Genomic DNA, 24,380 nt, shown 5'->3' on the forward strand with positions numbered 1-24,380 from the left:
CCCAGCAGTGAAAACAGCTTCAAAATGTGTTCCTATTAAAAGAATGAAAAATTGTATTTATTTCTTCAAATTATTGTGTTATTAGTGTTTGTCAGTGCTCAGCCCAGCACAGTCAATGTGGTGTATTGCATATTACCACCATTAAAAACTACCAGAAGTTGAGGCAATTACAGGAATCCTAGAACTACACAATCTTCTGATGATAACCTGCTAAATACAAACATACCATTGACCATTGGGTCCACTGGATGTTCCTGTGTTCTCCTCAATACAGTAAGGATTACCAGAATTGTAAAATATGAATTCCCCATGAGAGCATGGATTTGGGTTATTTAGTTCTTCTCAGCTGTGAAAGCATGGATTTTGGATATTTAGCTCATCATTCAATTTCAGAAAGTTGTTACATTATAGATCTTTTTGGTTATAAAAAAGAATATGTTAGAAAGTTGACATGAGTAAAGGGAGATATTAATAGCAGTATAGATGTGTTTTTGATAAGAACTAAAACACACCTTTCTAAAATTTGAGTGTTAAAATGTTCTCTTGAGTTCTATAGTCTGATATAATATATTATTGGCTCAGCTAAAGTTTAATAGGGTAAAAAGGAAGATGTTCACTATCAAGGTATTGGTTTCTTTTGAGAAGTGATTCAACAGAAAAAGGAAGGGATGTAATATAATTTTTAAAATACATGCTACCTTTTGTAGTTGCAATTAAAAAACATAAAAAGTAATTCTCAAAAGATGACCTTGTTAAAAGTTAAAATTACCAATGGCGTTTTTTACAGAACTAGAATAAAGAACCCTAAAATTTGTGTGGCACTACAAACGACCCCGAATAGCCAAAGCAATCTTGAGAAAGAAGAACAAAGCTGGAGGTATCACACTTCCTGATTTCAAACTATACTACAAAGCTATAATAATCAAAACAATATGGTACTGGCACGAAAACAGACGCATAGATCAGTGGAATAGAATAGAGAGCCCAGAAATAAACCCACACATATATGGTCAATTATCTATGATAAAGGAGACAAGAATATACAATGGGGAAAAGACAGTCCTTTCAATAAATGGTGTTGGGAAAACTGGAAAGCTACATGCAAAAGAATGAAACTGGACCACTATCTTACACCATATACAAAAATAAATTCAAAATAGATTAAAGACTTGAATGTAAGACCTGAAACCATAAAATTCCTGGAAGAAAACATAAGCAGTCAGCTCTTTGACATTGATTGGTCTTAGCCATATATTTTTGGATTGATCTCCTCAGGCAAGGGCAACAGAAGGAAAAATAAACAAATGGGATTACATCACAGTCAAAAGCATTTGCACAGTGAAGGAAATCATCAACAAAATGAAAAGGCAACCTACTGAGTGGGAGAAGGTATTTGCAAATCATACATCCAATAAGGAGTTAATATCCAAAATATATAAAGAACTTATACAACTTAGTATCAAAAAAAAAAAAACAAACCCAATTTAAAAATGAGCAGAGGACTTGAACAGACATTTTTCTAGAGAAAACATATAGATGGTCAACCGGCACATGAAAAGTTTCTCAGCATCACTAATCATCAGGGAAATGCAAATCAAAACCATAATGAGATATCTCCTCACACCTGTCAGAATGGCTATCATCAAAAAGATAAGAGAAACGAGTTGGTGAGGATGTGGAGAAAAGGGAACCCTTGTACACTGTTGGTGGGAATGTAAATTAATGCAACCACTGTGAAAAACAGTATGGAGGTGCCTCAAAAAATTAAAAATAGAACTGCTGTACCATCCAGCAATACCGCTTCTGGGTATTTATCCGAAGAAAACGAAAACACTGATTTGAAAAGATATATGCACCCCTATGTTCATTGTAACATTATTTACAATAGCCAAGATATGGAAGCAACCTAAGTGTTCACCGGTAGATGAATGGATAGAGAAGATGTGGTATATATATATACAGTGGAATATTAGCCATAAAAAAGAATGAAATCCTCCCATTTGCGACAGCATGGAGGGATCTAGGGGGTATTATGCTAAGTGAAATACAGAGAAAGAATACCATATGCTTTCACTTATATGTGGAATGTGGAAAAAAAACAAAACAAATCAACAAAGAAAACAAAGCAGAAACAGACTTACGGATACAGAGAACAAATTGGTGGTCGCTAGAGGGGAGGTGGGTAGGGGAAAGAGCAAAAAAGGTGAAGGGGATAAGAGGTACAAACTTCTAGTTATACAATAAATAAGTCATGGGGATGAAATGTACAGCATAGGGAATATAGTCAATAATACTGTAATAACTGTATGATGACAGATGGTAACTAGACTTATCGTGATCATGTCACAGTGTACATAAATATCAAACCACTATGAGGTACACCTGAAACTAATAGGATATTGTACGTCAATTATACTTCAATTAAAAAAAGTTAAAATGAGAGGTAATAAAGAAGGTATGGATATATAAAACGTGGGAGGTGCAGACTTGGTAGTTTCCTGAGTAGTTATCACACAAAATAGCTAATTGATCAAATAAAGATATTGACTCATTAGAAATGGTGGATCTGGAGCCAACTTTAAAATAATTCCAAGCTCTGTTTTCTTTAAAACTACATTTAATGTTTTAATAAATGTGACCTTCCATTTAACAGGAGCATCTCTACAAGCTGAACCACTGATAAGTGTCATTAAAAACAAAGAGAAGATACACAGAAGTTCCCTCTCAGAGTCTCTGGGAGAGCAGGAACTGGATGTTACTTCCCAGAGTTAGTGGGATAGGATGGACATGTTTTGAAAGGGAAAAAGCACTCAAGAATTTACTATTTTTGACAAACACATGAGCTTGTGAAATTGTTATTTGCAAATATCTGATTTAAAATTGTCAGAAAGTTTAAAATTTGATCTCACCACTGAGAAGGAAAAATTTGCAAAGAAGACCTGAATATTTGATAGGTCATATTTCATTATGATTGGTCAATTATCTCATAAAATTTCTGTGTTTCTGTACTGTATTATGGTGGAAATTATTTTAATTCAGCAAGTCATACAAAGTCATAGGAAATACATGTTTCACTAGTATCTAATCTGACCCACAGCATACATGATTCGGCCAGTAACTCTTAGCTTTTTGATGCCATCTAAAAGCCCTCCCTATTTTCTTTTTATTTTAATTCTCATGTAGCTCATAAGCATAGGGCCCTTACAAGAGTCCTGGCCTACTATAAAGTTACACTGCCCACTTGACTGAGTATGTCGGGCCATGATGATAAAACATTAAGTATCTACTATGTTTATTGTTTTTTACTCTTGTATTTTATTATAGCAGACCTTTTTCTCTCAAAATTTCAGCATATAAAGTCCAGACTTGGAGATTTTCGTATATGGAAAGTATTTCGTTTTTGGATTCTAATATCAAAGTAGACTTGGAGTGGTCCAAATCTGAAGAAATGTGACTAGTTATCAGTGCTGAAAAAATCCAGTGCTTTTCAGTATACTTGCAACCAAGTTTTTAACATATGAACTATTAATACCAAGATTTTAATAATAAATCATAGAAGTAGTAGATCTTCTAGTAAATTTTTTACATTATGCATGATTTATTAGGTCTTATGTTTTTACTTTTTTCTATATAAATATATCAAGTAATATACTGTTTTCAGAGTTGAGATACTTTATCTATACCTTTAAATTCAGTGGAATTTACTTAATTTTTATACAGAAATTAGTTCAGTTCAAACCCAAACTAGAACTATGGCCAGATGTGGTGGTCTAGTGGTTAAGATCCCCTATTTACATCTACCTTTCCTGACCATAGCCAGGAAAGATTCTCCAATTTTAAAGATTTATTTGATTATATTTGTCAGCCCTGGTGGTCTAGTGGTTAAGAATCAGCGCCCTCACTGCCATGGCCTGGGTTTGTTTCCCTGCCAGGGAACCACACCACCCCTCTGTTAAGTTGTCATATTGTGGTGGCTGCATGTTGCTGTGATGCTGAAAGCTATGCCACTGGTATTTCAAATGCCAGCAGAGTCACCCATGGTGGACCAGTTTTAGCAAAGCTTCCAAACTAAAACAGACACTAGGAAGAAGGACCTGGCTACCCACTTCTGAAAAAATTGGCCATGAAAACCCCATGAATAGCAGCGGAGCATTGTCTAATATAGTGCCAGAAGGTGAGAGGATGGTGCAAAAAGACCAGGCAGTACCTTGTGCTGTTCACAGGGTCGTTAGGAGTCAGAATTGTCTTGATGGCACTAACAACAATTATAAAACTGTAGCCATAGACAAATAGATAAAATGGAATAGTCAGGAAATAAGCTCAGATATATATGGTCAATTTTTGACAAAGATGCCAAGGTAAAGCATTGGAGAAAAAGATAGTCTTTTCAACAAATGGTACTGAAACAATTGGATATCCTTATGTTGAAAAATGATACTTAGACCCTTACTTCACACTATACACAAAAATGGATCATAAATTTAAATGTAAAATTGGAAAACTCCTAGAAGAAAATGTAGGATCAACGACCTAAATATAAGAGCTAAAACTATAAAGCTCTTAGAGGAAAACGTAGGAGTAAATCTTCATGATCTTGAATTAGGCAATGATGTCTTAGATACAGCAAAAGCATGACTATAAAAAATTTGATAAAATGGACTTTATCAAAATTAAACATCTTTCTGCTTCAAAAGACACTATTTGGAAAATGAGAAGACAAACAATAGACTTGGAGAAAATATTTGCAAACATATTTATAATTAAGAATTTGAATCCAGAATATACAGAGAAGTTACATTTCACTAATAAGGAAACAACCCAATTTTTAAAAAGGGCAAAAGATTTGAACAGACACTTCACTTAAAGAAGAAAATGGATGGCAAATAAACATATGAAAAGATGCTCAACATCATTAGCTATTAAAACCACAGTGAAATACCGCTAATAATCCCCTTCAACTGACTCTGAAATAATAATAAAAACATATATTGATCTCTACACCATGTTCCTGATGCAGGGCTCCTGAAACCCTTGTAATTTCCTGGGCAATAGGACTGTCCTTTTTTAATGAGGCCACTCTGGGTGGACTCCTGGATGGCTCCCAGATGAGGGGTAGTCACCAGAAAGACCAAGCCATGATTAGAAACTTGGAATTTTCAGCCCTGCCCCCCATTCTCTTGAGAAGGGAAAAGGGCTGGACATGGAGTTAATGATCAGTCATGTCTACATGATGAAGCTGCCAAAAAAATCCAAAAAGTATAGGGTTCACATTGCTTCTGGGTTGGTGAATAAGTAGAGGGGCTGAGAGAGTGGTGTGCCTGGAGAGGGCATGGAAGCTCTGTGCCCCTTCCCACATACCTTGCCCTACTCATCTCTTCCACCTGGATGTTCATCTGTGTCCTTTATCATATCCTTTTATAATTAAGTGGTAAATGTAAGTAAGTGTTTCCCTGAGTTCTGTGAGCCGCTCCAGCAAATTAATGGAACCTGAGGAGGGGATTGTGGGAACCTCTCATTTATGACCAAGTCAGACAGAAGTTGTGGGTAAGCTGGGGACATGCTGCTTGCAGTTAGCACCTGAAGTGAGGGTAGCAGTCTCATGGGACTGAGCCCTAAACCTGTGGGATCTGACTCTGTCTCCAGGTAGATAGTGTCAGAATTGAGTTAAATTGTAGGACACTCAGTTAATGTCACAAAGAATTTCTTGGTGTGGGGAAAAAACCTACACATTTGATGACCAGAGGTGTCAGAAGTGGTGTGAGTGTGGTAGTAATGTGAGAGTAAAGGAGAAACATAGGAGGAAAAGACTGGGTGTTTTTCTTATTTACTGGCTAAAATAAAAAAAAACATGGTCCTAAGTGTTGGCGAGGTGTGGAGAAACTAGAAACCTCATACATTGCTGGTGAGAATGTAAAATTTTAGAGCCACTTTGGAAATGTTTGACAGCTTCTTAAAAGGTTAAACATATATCCCCCATATGATTTAACACATCCATTTGTAAGTACCCAATAGAAATGAAAATATGTCTGTATAGAGTTTTATGTGAATGTTTACAGCCATGTTATTCATAATAGCTAAAAACTGTAAATAATTCAAATGTCCATCAACTGATAAATGGATAAACAATGTGATATATGTATATGATGGAATACTATTCAGCAGTAAAAAAGAATGAACTACTGATAGTTGCAATAAAATTGATGACTTCAAAAACATTATGCTAACTGAAAGAAGCCAGTTACATGAGACTATATGTTGATTGGTTCTGTTTATTTGAAATTTCTAGAAAAGGCAAAACTTTACAGGTGAAAGTAGATCAATGATTGCCCAGATCTGGACATGGGAGCAGAGATTGACTGCAAATGGATGCAAGGGAGTTTTTTAAGGTAATAGAAGTGTTCCCAAACTGGATTGTGAAGATTGAACACACACCATTGTGACATTTGCTAAAGTTCATCTACCTTAACAATTAAAACAGGTGAATTTTATGGTAGTTGCTTTATACTTCGATAAAACTTTTAAAACAATATGGGTATTTAATAAAAGGAAAAGGGGGGAAAGAAAAGAATGAAATAATTTTTGGGGAAAGTGGAAATAATTTTAAAGAATTTACTAATTCAGAAAAATAGAATCTTTAAGATAGAGTTTTTTACAAGATGACCCCAAAATGCTTATGACGTGTAATTGTTAAACATGTGTTTTTAAATTACTAGTTCACTTCCCTGCCTTAATAAAATATATTGGAAAATAATTGAATTTTTTTAATTAGGGCTCTTGTAGTCCCCTAAAATCTATTTTTAAATAGACTTTATATTGTAGAGCACGTCTAGGTTCACAGCAATATTGAGTGGAAAGTAGAGATTTCCCATTACCCCCTCCTCCCACATGCACCTTCCCTACTATCAAAATCCCACACCAGAGTTATTTTTTTAAAAAAGTTTTATTGAGAAAAAGTTTGTATACCATATAGTTCACCCATTGAAAATGTACAGTTCAGTGGTTTTCAGTATATTCACAGAGTTGTGCAGCCTTCACTACTATTTAATTTTATAACCTTTTCATTACCTCAAAATAGAAACCTCATGCTCATTAGCAGTCACTCCCCATTTACCCTAGCCCTCTCAGCACTAGGTAGCCGCTAATCTACTTTCTGTCTCTATGGATTTGCCTTTCCTGGACATTTCATATAAATGGAATCATATAATATGTGGTTCTTTGTAACTGGCTTCTTTGACTTAGCATAATGTTTTCAAGGTTCATCCATGTTGTAGCATGTATCAATATTTCATTCTGTTTTATGACTGAATAATGTTCCATTGTATGAATATACCATATTGTGTTTATCCATTTGTTAGTTGATGGATGTTTGGATTATATCCACTTTTTGGCTGTTGTGACTAATGCCACTGTGAACATTTGTACACAAATTTTTGTGTGGACATGTGTTCATTTTGCTTGGATATATGCCTAGGAATGGAATTTCTAGGGAGTTATTAATTTTGACTAAACAGGGATTATTAAAGAATAATAAAACTATAAATGTGTAGGCAGTCCCTGACAGGCACTGGTTCCTGGATGTGATCTGATGATGAAGCATTCCAAGTTGAGACTGGCCTATTTATAACAATTCAGATCACCTGCTGGGAGATTTATTTTTCTTCCTTTTTCTATTCTTTTATTTTTTGTGTGAGGAAGATCAACCCTGAGCTAACATCTGATGCCAATCCTCCTCTTTTTGCTGAGGAAGATTGGCCCTGAGCTAACATCTGTGCCCATCTTCCTCTACTTTATATGGGACGCTGCCACAGCATGGCTCGACAAGCGGTGCGTCAGTGTACGCCCAGGATCCGAAACTGGGCCACCAGCAGCGGCGTGTGTGCACTTAACAGCTTCGCCAGGAGCCGGCCGCCCTTCATGACTTTTAAAATCTTTTTTTGGTATTTGGATTTAGAGTTTATAAGAGAGTATATTTATATATGTATATATATTAGCAATGTTTTGTCGTTAATGTTGTCTGAGGAGATGTCTTTCACTTAATTCTAGAGTTCCCAGGCTATTTTTTGCTGTCTCCATTCCTCCTCCACCCCACATTGAGATGGTACTATGTACACAGTTGTTATCTTTTTATATTAACATTAAATCAGAGATATTCTTCAATGTTTCTGAATATTTTTCAACATAATTTTTTTCTTTTTTTTTTTGGCTGAGGAAGATTTGTCCTGAGCTAACATCGGTCACCAATCTTCCTCTTTTTGCTTGAGGAAGATTTGCCCTGAGCTAATATCTGTGCCAGTCTTCCCTTATTTTGTATGTGGGTCACCACCACAGCGTGGCTGACAAGTGGTGTAGGTCTGCGCCCAGGATCTGAACCCGTGAACCTGGGCCACCAAAGTGGAGCATGCCAAACTTAACCAATAGGCCATGGGGCCGGCCCCTTTTTGACATAATTTTAATAGCATGACTTTACTTCACAGAAAACTTGAAGATTGCAAATAATGTTAATTGACAGTGTCAACGTTTCAGTTAAATGTAACCAGCCCTCCAGATTCAGGGTGCTTGACTCTTATTAGGATCTTGACTTTTATTTTCCTTCTTAAACAATCACTACAGTGATAGGATTAAAGTTAGAAGTACTAAATTTGCTATTTAAGCAAATTTAAGAAGCTGTTGCTATTTAAGCAGCTATGATTAGAGAAGCAGATTGAATTTATTGAAGAAATGAGAGATATCTGGATTTTATTCTCCTTTCCTCTTCCCCATTCTCTCTGTTAATATACTTTTATCTTTTTAGATTGGAGGAATTCAATAAGTCATTTCCTTTTTCAAAGTAAGGTTTATATTCTGGACTGTAATTGCTTGCCTCATGAGCTCTTCCATTTTGTCATGGATACTCTCAGACACCAAAACTAATTGCAGTAAATATTTGTTACTGTCATAAAATATCTCTCATTAACCTTTTTTCTACCTTTTCATTGACTCTCAAGTATTTGATATTTTCAGATTTCGCTGTTGAATAAGGGTATGGCTTTTTAAGGTTGTGTAGTTCCATATTCTAACATAAGATGGCGGCATTGAAATAAATGTGTAGTGGCACCAAGTGATTTTAAATAGCTATTTTGGTCAATTATTTAGCCCAATGTATTGAGACTGCTTTGACTTTTAAAGTTCTTAAGAAATGTATTAACAGATTCTCAGAACCTGTTCTTGCTTGTTTTTTTTTTGCCAACTTTCTGAAGTCCGAGTTCCATAGAGTTTAACTAGGTATACCAGGAATCTCTTTTAGTGCCAGTTGTTGAAAGATACTGGCTAAATAAGGTAAAAGTTAATATAACCATCCTGGGTATGCTGTGAATTCAGCTTCAAATGTCCAACTACCTTCTGGAAAGATACTTTTAGACTCTCAGCAGACTGCGAGGTCTCAGTAGACTGTAGGTCTGTGATGTCTGGAACTTTGTTTGTTTCACTGCTCTCTTCTCAGTGCCTAAACCAAGCTTTGGATGCAGTTGGTGCTCAATGTGCATTGAAGGAATACCTAAATTCCTTCTTTTTCCCTTATAGTCCCTATTTAGCACCATCATCCTCCCAGGCATCCAAGCCACAAACTGATGCATCATTCTTGACTCTATCTCCCTCACCTTCTACATCTACTCTGTATTGTGTGGTATTTTTTTTTTTTGCTTCCAGTTTTATATCAATTCCATTTCTCTTCACCCCCACTGCTACCACCTCAATTCAGGCTAATATCTTCTCTCTAGATTTTAGCAATTGCCTCCTTAGTGCTTCCCTGATTTCAGTGTTACTCCCATCCACTCCAATATACATTATGCAAGCAATAGAGAGTATACAAAGATGAATACATTTAAATTATTGTCTCAAGGGGGCCGGCCCCGTGGCGTAGCAGTTAAGTGCGCGCGCTCCACTGCTGGCGGCCCAGGTTCGGATCCCAGGCATGCAACCGATGCATCACTTGTCAGGCCATGCTGTGGCGGTGTCCCACATAAAGTGGAGGAAGATGGGCATGGATGTTAGCTCAGGGCCAGTCTTCCTCAGCAAAAAGAGGAGGATTGGCATCAGATGTTAGCTCAGGGCTGATCTTTCTCACTCACTCACTCACACACACACACACACAAAATAAATAAAATAATTGTCTCAAGGAACTCATGTCCTAATTTGGAAGATATTTATGTAACACTACTAAAACAGGTAAAAAAGTGCTGAAGGAGAACTGTGGGGTTTAGTAAAGACTTTATGGGAAGAGGAGTCTTTGAGGTTGGTCACTGAAGACTTCTTTCAATAACCTCAGCATATCAGCCCTTAATACTTGTTTTAACCTTTGTTAAAACAGCTTTATTGAGGTATAATTGATGTAAGGTAAATGGCACATATTTGAAGTGTATAATTTGATAGCTTTTTACATATGTATACACCCATGAAACCATCACTACATTCAAGATAACAAAATAGCCATCATATGCAAAAATTTCTTTATGACTCTTTCTAACCCATTTCCCACCCCCTATTCCCAGGCCAACCACTGATCTTCTTTCTGCCCTACAGATTAATTTGTATTTTCTAGAATTTTATATAATGGAACCATATAGTATGTACATTTTTTGGTTTGGCTTCTTGCGCTCAGCATACTGGTTATGAGATTCATCCATGTTGTTGTGGGTATCAGTAGTTCATTCCTTTTTAAGGCTGAATAGTATTGCATTATACAGATACACCACAATTTGTTTATTCATTCTCCTGTTGATGGACATTTGGGTTGTTTCCAGTTTGAGGCTATTACCAGTAAAGCTGCTGTGAACATTTGTGGTCTTTGTATGGATATATGCTTTCATTTCTCTTACCTGGAGATGGAATAGCTGAGTCCTGTGTAGGTGTATGTTTAACTTTTTAAGAAACTGCCAAACTCTTCCCACCGGTGAATGAGAGTTCCAGTTATTTTGCATGCTGGCCAATGCTTGGTATGGTAGATCTTTTTAATTTTAGCCGTTTTAATGGATGTGCAGTAGTATCTCATTGTGGTTTTAGTTTGTATTTCCCTAAAAACTAGTGATTTTGAGCATCTTTTCATGTGCTTATTTACTATCCCTAGTTTACTTTGGTCAAGTGTCTGTTAAAATCTTTTGCCATTTTTTAAATTAGGTTGTTTATCATCTTTATTATTGTTGTTATAAGAGTTCTTTATATATATTCTAGGTCCTTTCTCAGATTTATGCTTTACAAATCTAGTCTGTGGTTTGCCGTTTTTATGATAATATCTTTTATGATTTTGCCCCACTATTAAGGCAATTCCTCTTGAGCATGTATTTTGTATTTTGAGGTTTTCCTAGTCTGGCCTGTGGGAACACAAGCTATTCCTGGCACTGTGTTAGCTTTGGAAATTTTTTCACCTATTCCTTTCCAATGTTTTTTCCCTGAGTTTGGATAGTTTTTTTCACTTGCATGTGCTGATCAGTACTAGCTGAAAGCTTGAAGGGAGTCCCTGCAGATCTCTCTTCTCTGGTCCTCTATCGTGTGAATTCCAGCCAGTGTGGTCTCCCTGAATTCTCATTTCTGTCTCATCTATTCAGGAAGATTGCCATGCTCTGGTTGGGCTTCCCTTCCCTGTGCTGCAGCCTGGAAACTCGAGGTGTTAAGCTGGGACAGTTTTTGGAGTTCACCTCATTTGCTTTCCCTCACTCTTACTCTGTTGTCAGATGTCTGAAAACTGCTATTTCATATAGTTTGTCTGGCTTTAAGGCAGGGAGGTAAATCCAGTCCCTCTTACTCCATCTTGGCTGGAAGCAGAAGTTTTTCTATATACTTTTGCTTGACAAGAAACTTTATGTTTGAGTCATTTTAGTTCTACATTTGTGTTAAGCTATGTTGAACTGATGCTTCTCCAAATGCCTCATGAGCTGATGTATAAGAAGACTTAGAAAAAATTTTTTTCCTGGTAATTTTTCCCCAAAGCATCTCATATCTCTGGCAGTTCATGTTGCTTATTTGTGCACTTACATAAGTATGGGAATTGAAGGAGTTGTCTAAAGCTCTATTTGATATTCCTGGATCATGTTTAAAAACACACTTTGCGTAACTTTAGTTGAGTGTAAAACGTGAATTAAGAGCTTAGAAAGATCTAAGCTGAGTACATTTAAGGGAAAAACATGCATTATTGGTTGTTTTCTGGTTGAGCTTTTTAATGACTTTAAGTATTTTTTGGGGGCGTTTTACTTACTTTGAATACACACATAGTCATCAACCCTCATTTAACTGCATAATTTTAGACTTCAAATTAAATTTAGTTTTTAATTGAATATTTAATAAAATCTCACCAACTTACATAAGTAAAAGAGAGCTGAAATTTGGAGAACTACATTCTTATCTTGCTACTTGTCTTTTCCTTATTTCTAAAATGAGAGGGCTTGACCAGATCTCAACCCTAAAACATTATGATTCCAACTGTGTATTTCTCCCTATATATTCATATAGATTATTCATTTGTTTTCTTATATTTGTATTAATAGTTTACATTTTCTAGGTTCCATTTTGTTTTTTTCAATTATTTTATTGAGGCCGTAATGGTTTATAACATTGTGTAATTTCAGATGTACATCATTATTTATCAGTTTATGTACAGACTGCATCGTGCTCACCACCAATAGTCTAATTTTTATCCATCACCATACATATCTGCCCCTTTACCTCTTTCACCGATGGCCCCACCACATTCCCCTCTGGTAACCACTGATCTGTTCTCTTTATCCATGTGTTTATCTTCCACGTATGAGTGAAAGCACGCGGCATTTGTCTTTCTCTGTCTTGTCTTATTTCGCTTAACACCGTACCCTCAAGGTCCATCCATGTTGTTGCAAATGGGACAATTTTGTCTTTTTTATGGCTGAGTAATATTCCGTTGTATGTATGTACCACATCTTCTTTATCCGTTCATCAGTTGATGGGTACTTGAGTTGCTTCCATGTCTTGGCTATTGTGAATAGCGCTGCGATGAACATAGGGGTGCATAAGTCTCTTCGAATTGTTGATTTCAAGTTCTTTGGGTAAATACCCGGTAGTAGAATAGCTGGATCATATGGTATTTCTGTTATTGATTTTTTGAGGAATCTCCATACTGTTTTCCATAGTGGCTGCACCAGTTTGCATTCCTACCAGCAGTGAATGAGGGTTCCCTTTTCCACATCCTCTCCAACATTTATTTTTTGTCTTGTTAATTATAACCATTTTGATGGTAGATAGATCATTCTTGTTTTGATTTGCATTTCCCTAATGATTAGTGATGTTGAACATCTTTTCATGTGCCTCTTCACCATCTGTATATCTTCTTTGGAAAAATATCTGTTCATATCCTCTGCCCATTTTTTGATCAGGTCATTTGTTTTTTTGTTGTTGAGTTGTATGAGTTCTTTATATATTTTAGAAATTAACCCCTTGTTGGATATATGATTTGCAAATATTTTCTCCCAGTTGGTGGGTTGTCTTTTTGTTTTGTTCATGATTTCCTTTGCAGTGCAGAAACTTTTTAGTCTGATGTAGTCCTACCTGTTTACTTTTTCTTTTGTTTCCCTTGTCTGAGTAGGCTGGTATTTGAAAAGATGCTGCTGAGACCAATGTCAAAGAGTATACTGCCTGTATTTTCTTCTAGGAGTTTTATGGTTTCAGGTCTTACATTCACATCTTTAATCCATTTTGAGTTAATTTTTGTGTATGGTGTAAGATAATGATCTACTTTCATTGTTTTGCATGTGGCTGTCCAGTTTTCTCAACACCATTTATTGAAGAGACTTTCCTTTCTCCATTGTATGTTCTTGGCTTCTTTGTCAAAGGTTAGCTGTCTGTAGATGTGTGGTTTTATTTCTGGGCTTTCAGTTCTGTTACATTGATCTGTGCATCTGTTTTTGTGTCAGTACCATGCTGTTTTGATTACTATAGCTTTGTAGTATATTTTTGAAGTGAAGAATTGTGATGCCTCCAGCTTTGTTCTTTTTGTGAAGGATTGCTTTGGCTATTCAGGGTTTTTTGTTGTTCCATATAAATTTTAGGATTCTTTGTTCTATTTCCATGAAGAATGTCATTGGGATTCTGATTGGGATTGCACTGAATCTGTAGATTGCTTTAGGTAACATGGACATTTTAACTGTGTTTATTCTTCCAATCCATGAGCATGGAATGTCTTTCCATTTCTTTATGTCTTTGATTTCTTTCAATAATATCTTACAGTTTTCAGTATATAGGTCTTTCACCTCTTTGGTTAAGTTTATTCCTAGATATTTTATTCTTTTTATTGCAATTGTAAATGGGATTGTGCTCTTGACTTCTCTTTCTGCTAGTTTGTTATTAGTGTATAGAAATGCAACTGATTTTTGTAAGTTGATTTTGTACCTTGCAACTTTGCTGTAGTTGTTCATTATATTTCTAATAGTTTTCTGGTGGATTCTTTAGGGTTTTCTATGTATAGAAAAATGTCATCCGCAAACAGCGGGAGTTTTACTTCTTTCTTTCCAGTGTGGATACCTTTTATTTCTTTTTCTTGCCTAATAGCTCTGGCCAAAACCTCCAGTACTATGTTGAAAAGGAGTGGCGAGAGTGGGCACCCTTGTCTTGTTCTGTTCTCAGAGGGATGGCTTTCAGTTTTCCACCATTAAGTATGATGTTGGCTGTGGGTTTGTCATATATGGCCTTTATTATGTTGAGGTATTTTCCTTCTATACCCGTTTTATTGAGAGTTTTTATCATAAATGGATATTGGATCTTGTCAAATGCTTTCTCTGCATCTATTGAGATAATCATGTGGTTTTTATTCCTCATTTTGTTAATGTGGTGTATCACATTGATTGATTTGCAGATGTTTAACTATCGCTGCATTCCTGGTATAAATCCTACTTGATCATGGTGTATGATCATTTTAATGTATTGCTGTATTTGATTTGCCAATATTTTGTTGCAGATTTTTGCTGTATGTTCATCAGTGATATTGGCCTGTAATTTTCCTTCTTTGTATTGTCCTTGTCTGGTTTTGGTATCATGATAATGTTGTCTTCATAGAATGAATTAGGAAGCATTCCATCTTCTTCAATTTTTTGGAATAGTTTGAGAAGGCTAGGTATTAAATCTTCTTTGAATGTCTGGTAGAATTCTCCAGAGAAGCCTTCTGGTCCTGGACTTTTGTTTTTTGGGAGGTTTTTCATTACTGTTTCAATCTCTTGACTTGTGATTGGTCTATTCAGATTCTCTATTTCTTCTTGATTCAGTTTTGGGAGGTTGTATGAGTCTCAGGATTTATCCATTTCTTCTAGGTTGTCCAACTTGTGGACAACCTAGAAGAAATATAGTTTTTCATAGTATTCTCTTATAATCCTTTGTATTTCTGTGGTAGCCATTTTAATTTCTCCTCTTTCATTTTTAATTTTATTTGTATGAGGCTGCTCTCATTTTTTCTTAGTGAGTCTGAATAAGAGTTTGTCAATTTTGTTTATCTTCTCAAAGAACCAGCTTTCATTAGCTTCATTGATCCTTTCTACTGTTTTTTTAGTCTCATTTCATTTATTTCTGCTGTAATTTTTATTATTTGCCTCATTCTGCTGACTTGGGGCTTTGTTCTTTTTCTAGTTCTGTTAGGTGTAGTTTAAGATTACTTATTTGAGATTTTTATTGTTTGTTGAGGTAGGCCTGTATTGTGATGAATTTGCCTCCTAGTACTGCTTTTGCTGCATCCCATAAGAGCTGATATGTTGTGTTTTCATTTTTATTTGTCTCCAGGTATTTTTTGATTTCTCCTTTCATTTATTCATTGATCCAGTGGTTGTTCAGTAGCATGTTGTTTAGTCTCCATATATTTGTGACTTCCCCAACCTTTTTCTTGTAGTTGATTTCTAGTTTCATAACATTGTGGTCGGAAAAGATGCTTGATATGATTTCAGTCTTCTTAAATTTATTGAGGCTTGCCTTGTTTCCCAACATATGGTCTGTCTTTGAGAATGTTCCATGTGCACTTGACAATAATGTGTATTCTGCTCTTTTTGGATGGAGTGTTCTATATATATCTGTTAAGTCCATCTGGTCTCGTATTTCATTTAAGGCCACTGTTTCCTTGTTGACTTTCTGTCTGGATGATCTATCTGTTGATGTAAGAGGGGGTGTTGAGGTCCCCTACTATTATTGTGTTGCTGTCAATTTCTCCCTTTAAGTATGTTAATAGTTACTTTATATACTTTGGTGCTCCTGTGTTAGGTCCATATATATTCATAAGTGTTATGTCCTCTTGGTGGAAGGCCCCTTTTGTCATATATACTGCCTCTCTTTGTCTCTCATTGTCCTTTTTAGCTTGAAGTCTCCTTTGTCTGATCTAAGTATGGCAACACCTGCTTTCTTTTGCTTGCCATTTGCTCAGAGTATCGTCTCCATCCCTTCACTCTAAGCCTATGTTTGTCTTTAGAGCTGAGATGTGTTTTCTGGAAGCAGCATACTGTTGGGTCTTGTTTTTTAATCCATCCAGCTACTTTGTGTCTTTTGATTGACTAATTCAATCCATTTACATTTAGAGTGATTATTGATATATGAGGGGTTAATACTGCCATTTTATTACTTGTTTTCTGGTTGTTCTGTATTTCCCTTGTTTCTCATCCCATGTATTTCCAACTACCAATTCAGTTTGGTGATTCTCTATGGTGGTTTTCTCAGTTTTCTCTTTATTTATCATCTGTGTCTCTGTTCTGATTTTTTGTTTAGTGGTTACCATGAGGTTCGTATAAAAGATCTCGTATATGAGATAGTGCATTTATGTGAGATAGCCAGTTGTCTCCATTAACCTAAGCAGGTTCCATTCCTTTCCTCTTCCCCTTCTGAGTTATTTTTGTCACAAATTCTTCTTTTCTGTGTTGTGAGTTTGTGACTAAATTGAAGTGTTTATTGTTATTTTTGATGCTTTCCTTCCCTTTTTCTTTTATGTTATAATTGTTTACTAACCTATTCTGATAAGAGTTGCAATTTTCTGATTCTCTTTATCTCCATGTTCTAGGTTTTGTAAACGTTTGCTTTTTAGTTTCAGATGGGAGGGCTCCTTTCAACGTTTCTTGTAAGGCAGGCCTATTCACAATGAACTCCCTCAGCTTTTGTTTGTCTGGGAAAGCTTTTATTTCTCCATCGTATCTGAGGGATAGTTTCACTGAATAGAGTATTCTTGGCTGAAAGTTTTTGTCTTTCAGTATTTTGAATATATCATTCCATTCTCTCCTAGCCTGTAAGGTTTCTGCTGAGAAATCTGCTAAAAGCCTGATGAGGATTCCGAAATTATTTTCTTCTGCCTTGCTGCCCTTTAGATTTTTTCTTTGTCATTGACTTTTGCCAGTTTTACTATTATATGCCTTGGAGAAGGTCTTTTTGCATTGAGGTAATTAGTTCTGTTGGCTTCATGTACTTGTAAGTCCAATTCTTTCCCCAGGTTTGGGAAATTCTCAGCTATTATTTTTTTGAAAAAGCTCTCTACTCCTTTCTCCCTATCTTATCCCTCTGGAATACCTGTAATCCTTATGTTGCTTTTCCTGACTCAGATATTTCTCAAAGAATTTCTTCATTATTTTTTAGACCTTAATTCTCTCTGCTCCTCCACCTGAAGCATGTCTTTATTTCAATTCTCTAAATCACTCATTCTGTCCTTCATAACATCAGCTCTTTTTTTAAGGATTCTAGATTATTTTTTTCTCATTAATTGTGTTATTCATATCTAGAATTTCTGCTTGGTTTCTTTTTTAGAGTTTCAATCCCTTTGGTGAAGTATTCCTTCTGCTCATTAATTTTATTTGTGAGCTCGTTGAACGGTCTTTCTGAATTTTCTTGTAACTCATTGAATTTCTTTATGACAACTATTTTGAATTCTCTGTCATTTAAATTGTAAATTTCAGTGACTTCAGTATTAGTTTCTGGAGACTTGTCAGTTTCCTTTTGCTCTGAAGTGTTTTGCTCTGAGGTGTTTGATGAACTGATCCTTTGCCAGTGCATTTGTGGTAGTATCAGGTCACAGATTCCACCTGCCACCCCTGGGGGGAAGCAAGAGCTGTGTTTCTGATCCTACTTCGTCTTCTGGAAGTTGTTTCTGTACGGCTGCTCTGCATTTGCCTGGGCTGGCCACAGCCGCTTGGTGAATTGCTCTCATGGAGGCAGGGCGTCTGTGCTCAGTGGGCGGATTGCGCAGGTGCAGGCTGGCACTGTGCTTGCTGGTGGTTTGGCTGAGCCACTGTGCTCAAGGGCTGAGCCATGGCCACTTGATGGGGAGCATTCCCAGCGGTGGGGCTGCCGCGGCACAGTGGATCCTCCTGCAGGCCAGGATAGTGTTCACACATGTGCCGAGCTGTTGCTGCCTCCTCTTACAGTCAAGCCACCCACTGTGCTTGGTGGGCAGGGCTCCTTCACAGGGGCCGAGGTGTGGCCACTTGGTGGGAAGCGTTCCCACTGTCAGGGGCGCTGCAGCATGGTGCATGCTCCTGCTGGCAGAGATAGCATTTGTGCACCGGCTGCTGTGTGAGGACCTGCGACCTGGCTACCTACTGCTGGGGAGGGGGAGGGGTGCGCTCACCTATCTCCACTGCTTCCTGGGGATTCATTCCATCCACCTTCAGATGTGTGGGTCTCTCAGGTGTCCTGTTGTACTGTGTGGGTATCCTCTGTTGGTCAATGAATGTCCATTTAGTTGTAATTCGGAGGCAGAGAGACAAAGGGAACAGCTCACTCTGCCATGTTGCTGACATCACTACTCTTTTATTTTTTTAAAGCTAAAATATACCACTTTTAAAGTGGTTTCGTCACTTCTTGGAAAGTGTGACATCCCAAGTTTAATACATTTTTATCAGAGAGAGAGAGCAGCGTTAAATGTCTCCTATTCCATACCTTTGTATTCCTTGTTCTTTGGGAGACTATTCTGCTAAGAATTCTAAAGAAAGAATAGTCATTACAAGTGAGAAACATAAGTTAATTTGAGAAATTTGACTAATAGAAGTCTGTTTATTGAGGGATCCTAATATGCAGTCAGAATACAGAAAACACAGAAAGATTCAAGAAAAATAGGAAAGTTCAAAGCAAATTATAGAACGTTTGAATTATTCTTAATTTGATGTTAAGTTTGTAAATTTAATTAATCTATTTAGACATTTTAAATATAGGACTCGTTAGGATAAAGTTATTAGACTTCTCTGGAATACATGTGTTGTAGGCAATATAAACCAATGTGGGACAGAATTGTGGGTGTACTATTTTTCGGGATGTCAGACTGTAATATAATATATAGCACAGAGATTTTGGGGATGTAGAGAATCTGAACTCCCAAAACTGTATTCAAGTTTTTATGGGTATATGCATTTCTCTGGGAGGAAGTCCTTGTTCCTTAGTCAGATTCTCAAACGGTTTTATGTTCCCAAAGTTTAAAAACTCAGATGCAGTGGGTATTGACTATGCCTCATTACTGATTGCCTTGGCAGTTCCTCCTTTAAAAAACATTTACATCTTCCTGCCAAAAGAGTGCATTCTTTTGTTAAAGATAAAAACTTGATCCTTTCTGTTATGGCATCCAAAACCTCACAACTCTGTTTATTGAATGGTCATGACAAAGAATGCTGTGTGGCACCATAGATAGAATGGAATGGCCGTCTTTATGCTCTCAGCAATCTTCTTACAAAAATCTGTGCAGTGGCCTTATATTAGGAATCGAGTAAAGAGAGAAGTGATTTTTTTCATGTTCTTTCCCCTTTTGTCCTCCCATACATTATTTTCTCTCTTGTTCTGTCCCCACCACATACACACATACTGCCTTACTCCCTTATTCAGACATATACATACACTCTTACCCATTTGCTGTTACCAATATTTTGGGCTTAATGATAGACCAGCTTTGCTTTGAAGAAGCTTGGAAATGAAACCCAGAAAAGTTCTCATGCCATCCTTGGGACTTGGGTGTATTCAAGGAGAAGTGGGGATTTGGTTCTTTTAAATAGCAATTGGGCCTATGCTAAATAGGTTAGATCAGTTCCTAGCAGATGGTTTAGAACACTTCTACGATTTACTCTCCATTATGAGACAGAGCAAAGAGCAGCATGTTCCTGAAATAGAACCAACTCACTTCACAGAAATGACTGATTTACTTACAGAAACTTGGCACATGCCTTTAATGGCTTCTGATGAAATTCGGATTGTAAATAAATAGCCTTGTGTATTTGCTTTGACATCTTTCGAGTTACAAAAACAAACCAAAAAACCCTATTGTATGTGTGCACACACACAAACTCCACAACTCTTTAGCCTACACTAATTCAAGATGTTTGGATATAATTTAGAATAGAAACGCAATGTGTTTTTCCATTTAACACTTCTATTACTTAACTTTTTCAAAGAAAATTGAAATGTGAGTAAGTCTTATAAAAGAGCAAACAAGTATAAGCATGAGCAGCTGTTTAAGAGGGATTATATTAACTCTTTGGAAAGAAAATGTGCTCCTTTTGGTCATATATATTCCCAAAGCAGTAGTTTGTTGTTGTTTTTAAATTAATAAACTTAATTTTTTAGAGCAGTTTTAGGTTCACAGAAATATTGAGCAGAAAATACAGAGAGTTCCCATAAACTCCCTGCCTCCTCCCCCCCGCCCCCACAACCTCCCTTACTCTTGACATCCCACACCACAGTGGTACATTTGTTATAACTGATGACCCTACATTGACACATCATTATCACCAAAGTCCATAGTTTACATTAGGATTCACTCTTGCTGTTGTACATTCTCTGGGTTTGGACAAATGTATAATGATGTGTATCCACCATTGTAGTATCATACAGAATAGTTTCACTGCCCTAAAAATCCTCTGTGCTTTGCCTGTTCACCCCTCTCTTCCCCCTGGCAACCACTGATCTTTTTACTGTCTTCATAGCTTTGCCTTTTCCGGATGTCATACAGTTGGAATCATACAATATGTAGCCTCTTTAGATTAGCTTCTTTCACTTAGTAATTGGCATTTAAGTTTCTTCCATGTATTTTCATGGCTTGATAGCTCATTTCTTTTTAGTGCTAAATAACATTCCATCATCTGGATGTACCAGTTTATTTACCCATTCACCTACTAAAGGATATCTTGGTTGCTTCCAAGTTTTGACAATTATGAATAAAACTGCTGTAAACATTCACGTTCAAGTTTTTGTGTGGACATAAGCTTTTAATTCGAGTAAATACCAAGGAGTGCAATTGCTGAATAGTATGGTAAGAGTATGTTTAGTTTTGTAAGAAACTGCCAAACTGAATTCCACGGTGGCTGTATCGTTTTGCATTCCCACCAGCAATGAATGAGAGTTCCTGTTGTCAGTATTTGGTGTTGTCAGTGTTATGGATTTTGGCCATTCTAATAGGTATGTAGTGGTATCTCATTGCTGTTTTAATTTGCCGTTCCCTAATGACATATGATGTTGAGCATCTTTTCATATGCTTACTTGCCATCTGTATATCCTCTTTTGTGAGTTGTCTGTTCAGATCTTTTGCCCATTTTTTAAATTGAGTTGTTTATTTTCTTATTGTTGAGTCTTGAGTTCTTTTTATATTTTAGATAACAGTCTCTTATCAGATGTAGCTTTTGCAAATATTTTCTCACCGTCTGTGACTTGTCTTCTCATTCTCTTGACATTAACTTTAGTAGAGCAGAAATTTTTAATTTTAATGAAGTCTATGTTATCAATTATTTCTTTCATGGATTGTGCCTCTGGTATTATATCTAAAAAGTCATTGCCATACCCAAGGTCATCTAGGTTTTCTCCTATGTTGTCTTCTAAGAGTTTTATAGTATTGAGTTTTACATTTAGGTCTATGATCCTTTTTGAGTTAATTTTTGTGAAGGGTGTGAGGTCTGTGTCTAGATTCTTTTTTCTTTTTTTGCATATGGGATGTCTAGTATTCCAGGACCATTTGGTGAAAAGACTATCTTTGCTCCATTGTATTGCCTTTGCTGCTTTGTCAAAGATCAGTTGACTATATTTATGGAGGTCTATTTCTGGGCTCTCTATTCTGTTCCATTGATCTATTTGTCAACTTTTTTTTTGCCAGTACCACACTGTCTTGATTACTGTAGCTTTCTAGTAAGTCTTGAAGTCAAGTAGTGTCAGTCCTCCAACTTTGTTCTTCAATGTAGTGTTGGCTATTTTCTGTCTTTTGCCTTTCTATATAAACTTTAGAATCAGTTTGTCAGTATCCACAAAATAACCTGCTGGGATTTTGATTGAGATTATGTTGAATCCATATTCATTTTGGATTTTTGACAATATTGAGTCTTCTCAATACTGACATTTTGACAATATTGAGTCTTCTTATCCATGAACATGGAATATCTCTACACTTATGTAGTTGTTCTTTGATTTTGTTCATGACAGCTTTGTAGTTTTTCTCACATAGATCTTGTACATATTTTGTTATTTTATACTTAATTATTTCATTTTTGAGTGCTAATATAAATGGAAATATGTTTTTAATTTCAAATTTCTACTTGTTTATTGTTGCTATATAGAAAAGCAATTGACTTCTGTATAATAACTTTGTATCCTGCAACCTTGCTATAATTGCTTGTTAGTTCCAGTTTTTTTGTTGCTTCTTTGGATTTTATACATAGACGATCATGTCATCTGCAAACAAAGACAGTTTCATTTCTTCTTTCCCAATATATATATATATACACCTTTTATTTCCTTTCCTTGTCTCATTGCATTAGCGAAGACTTCCAGTATGATGTTGAAAAGCAGTGGTGAGAGGGGACACCCTTGCCTTGTACCTGATCTTAGCAGGAAAGCTTTGAGTTCCTCACCATTAAGTATGATGTTAACTGCAGCTTTTTGTATATGTTCTTTATAAAGTTGAGGAAGTTCCCTCTAATCCTAGTTTGCTGAGAATTTTTATGGTGAAGGAGTGTTAAATTTCGTCAAATGCTTTTTCTGAGTCATTGATATCATAATGTAAAGATTTTTCTTTTTTAGCCTGTTGATGTGATCGTTTACATTAATTGATTTTGAATATTGAACCAGCCCTGCGTACCCGGGATAAATCTTACTTGGTTGTGGTTTATAATTCTTTTTATACATTGTTGGATTCAATTTGTTAATATTTTGTTGGGGATTTTTGCTTGCATCTGTTTTCATCAGAGATATTGGCCAATAGTTTTCTAGTAGTGACTTTGTCTGTTTTTGGTATTTAGGGTAACACTGGTCTCATATTCCCTTTGCTTCTATTTGCTGGAAGACTTTGTAGAAAATTGGTAGAATTTTTTCTGTAAATGTTTGTTAGAGTTTACCAGTGAACCCATCTGGGCCCAGTGCTTTCTATTTTGGAAGGTTATTAATTATTGATTCCATTTCTTTGATAGATATAGGCCTATTCAGATCATCTGTTTCTTCTTGTGTGAGTTTCGACAGATTGTGTCTTTCAAGGAATTAGCCCATTTCATCTAGCTTATCAAATTTGTGGCTGTAGAGTTGTTCATAATACTCCTTTATTAACCTTTTAATGCCCATGGGATCTGTAGTTATGTCTCTTCTTTTGTTTCTGATATTAATAATTTGTGCCTTCTCTCTTTTTTTCTTAGGTAGCCTGGCTAAAGGGTTATTGATTTTATTGATCTTATCAGAGAACCAGCTTTTGATTTTGTCGATTTTCCTGTTTTAAATTTCATTGATTTCTGCTCTAATTTTCCTTATTTTCTTCTGCTTACTTTGAATTTGATATGCCCTTCTTTTTCTGCTTTCCTAAAATGGAAGCTTAGATGATTGATTATAGATCTTTCTTCTTTTCTAATATATACATTAAATGCTATAAATTTCCGTATAAGCACTGCTTTCCCTGTATCCCACAAATTTTTGATAAATTGTGTTTTCATTTTCATTTAGTTCAAAATATTTTTAAATTTCTCTTGAGATTTCTTCTTTGACTAATGTATTATTTAGAAGTGTGTTGTTTATTCTCCACATATTTTGGGATTTTCCAGTTCTTTCTGTTATTGATTGCTAGTTTAATTCCATTATGGTCTAGTATAATTCCATTGAACAGATATTGTATGATTTCTGTTCTTTTAAATTTTTTACAATGTGTTTATTTCACAGAATGTGGTGTTTGTGAGTGTTCCGTGTGAGCTTGAGAAGAATGTGTAATCTGCTATTGTTGGATGAAGTAGTCTGTAGATGTCAGTTACATCCAGTTGATTGATGGTGTTGTTGAGTTTAACTGTGCCATTAAAGATTTTTGCCTGCTAGATCTGTTCATTTCTGATAGAGGAGTATTAGTCTTCAACTATAATAGTGGATTTATCTGTTTCTCCTTATAGTTCTATCAGTTTTTGCCTCATGCATTTTGTGCTCTGTTGTTAGGC

General features: G+C 36.1%; 1 protein-coding gene across 2 annotated transcripts in view; it reads left to right on the plus strand.

Moving 5' to 3' along the window:
- MINPP1 (multiple inositol-polyphosphate phosphatase 1) overlaps nucleotides 1-24,380 on the plus strand; it is a 72,853-nt gene that overhangs the window by 37,609 nt on the left and 10,864 nt on the right. The window lies entirely within an intron of this gene.

Source organism: Diceros bicornis, chromosome 6, assembly GCF_020826845.1.
Source record: "Diceros bicornis minor isolate mBicDic1 chromosome 6, mDicBic1.mat.cur, whole genome shotgun sequence".
NCBI classification, from domain to species: domain Eukaryota; kingdom Metazoa; phylum Chordata; class Mammalia; order Perissodactyla; family Rhinocerotidae; genus Diceros; species Diceros bicornis.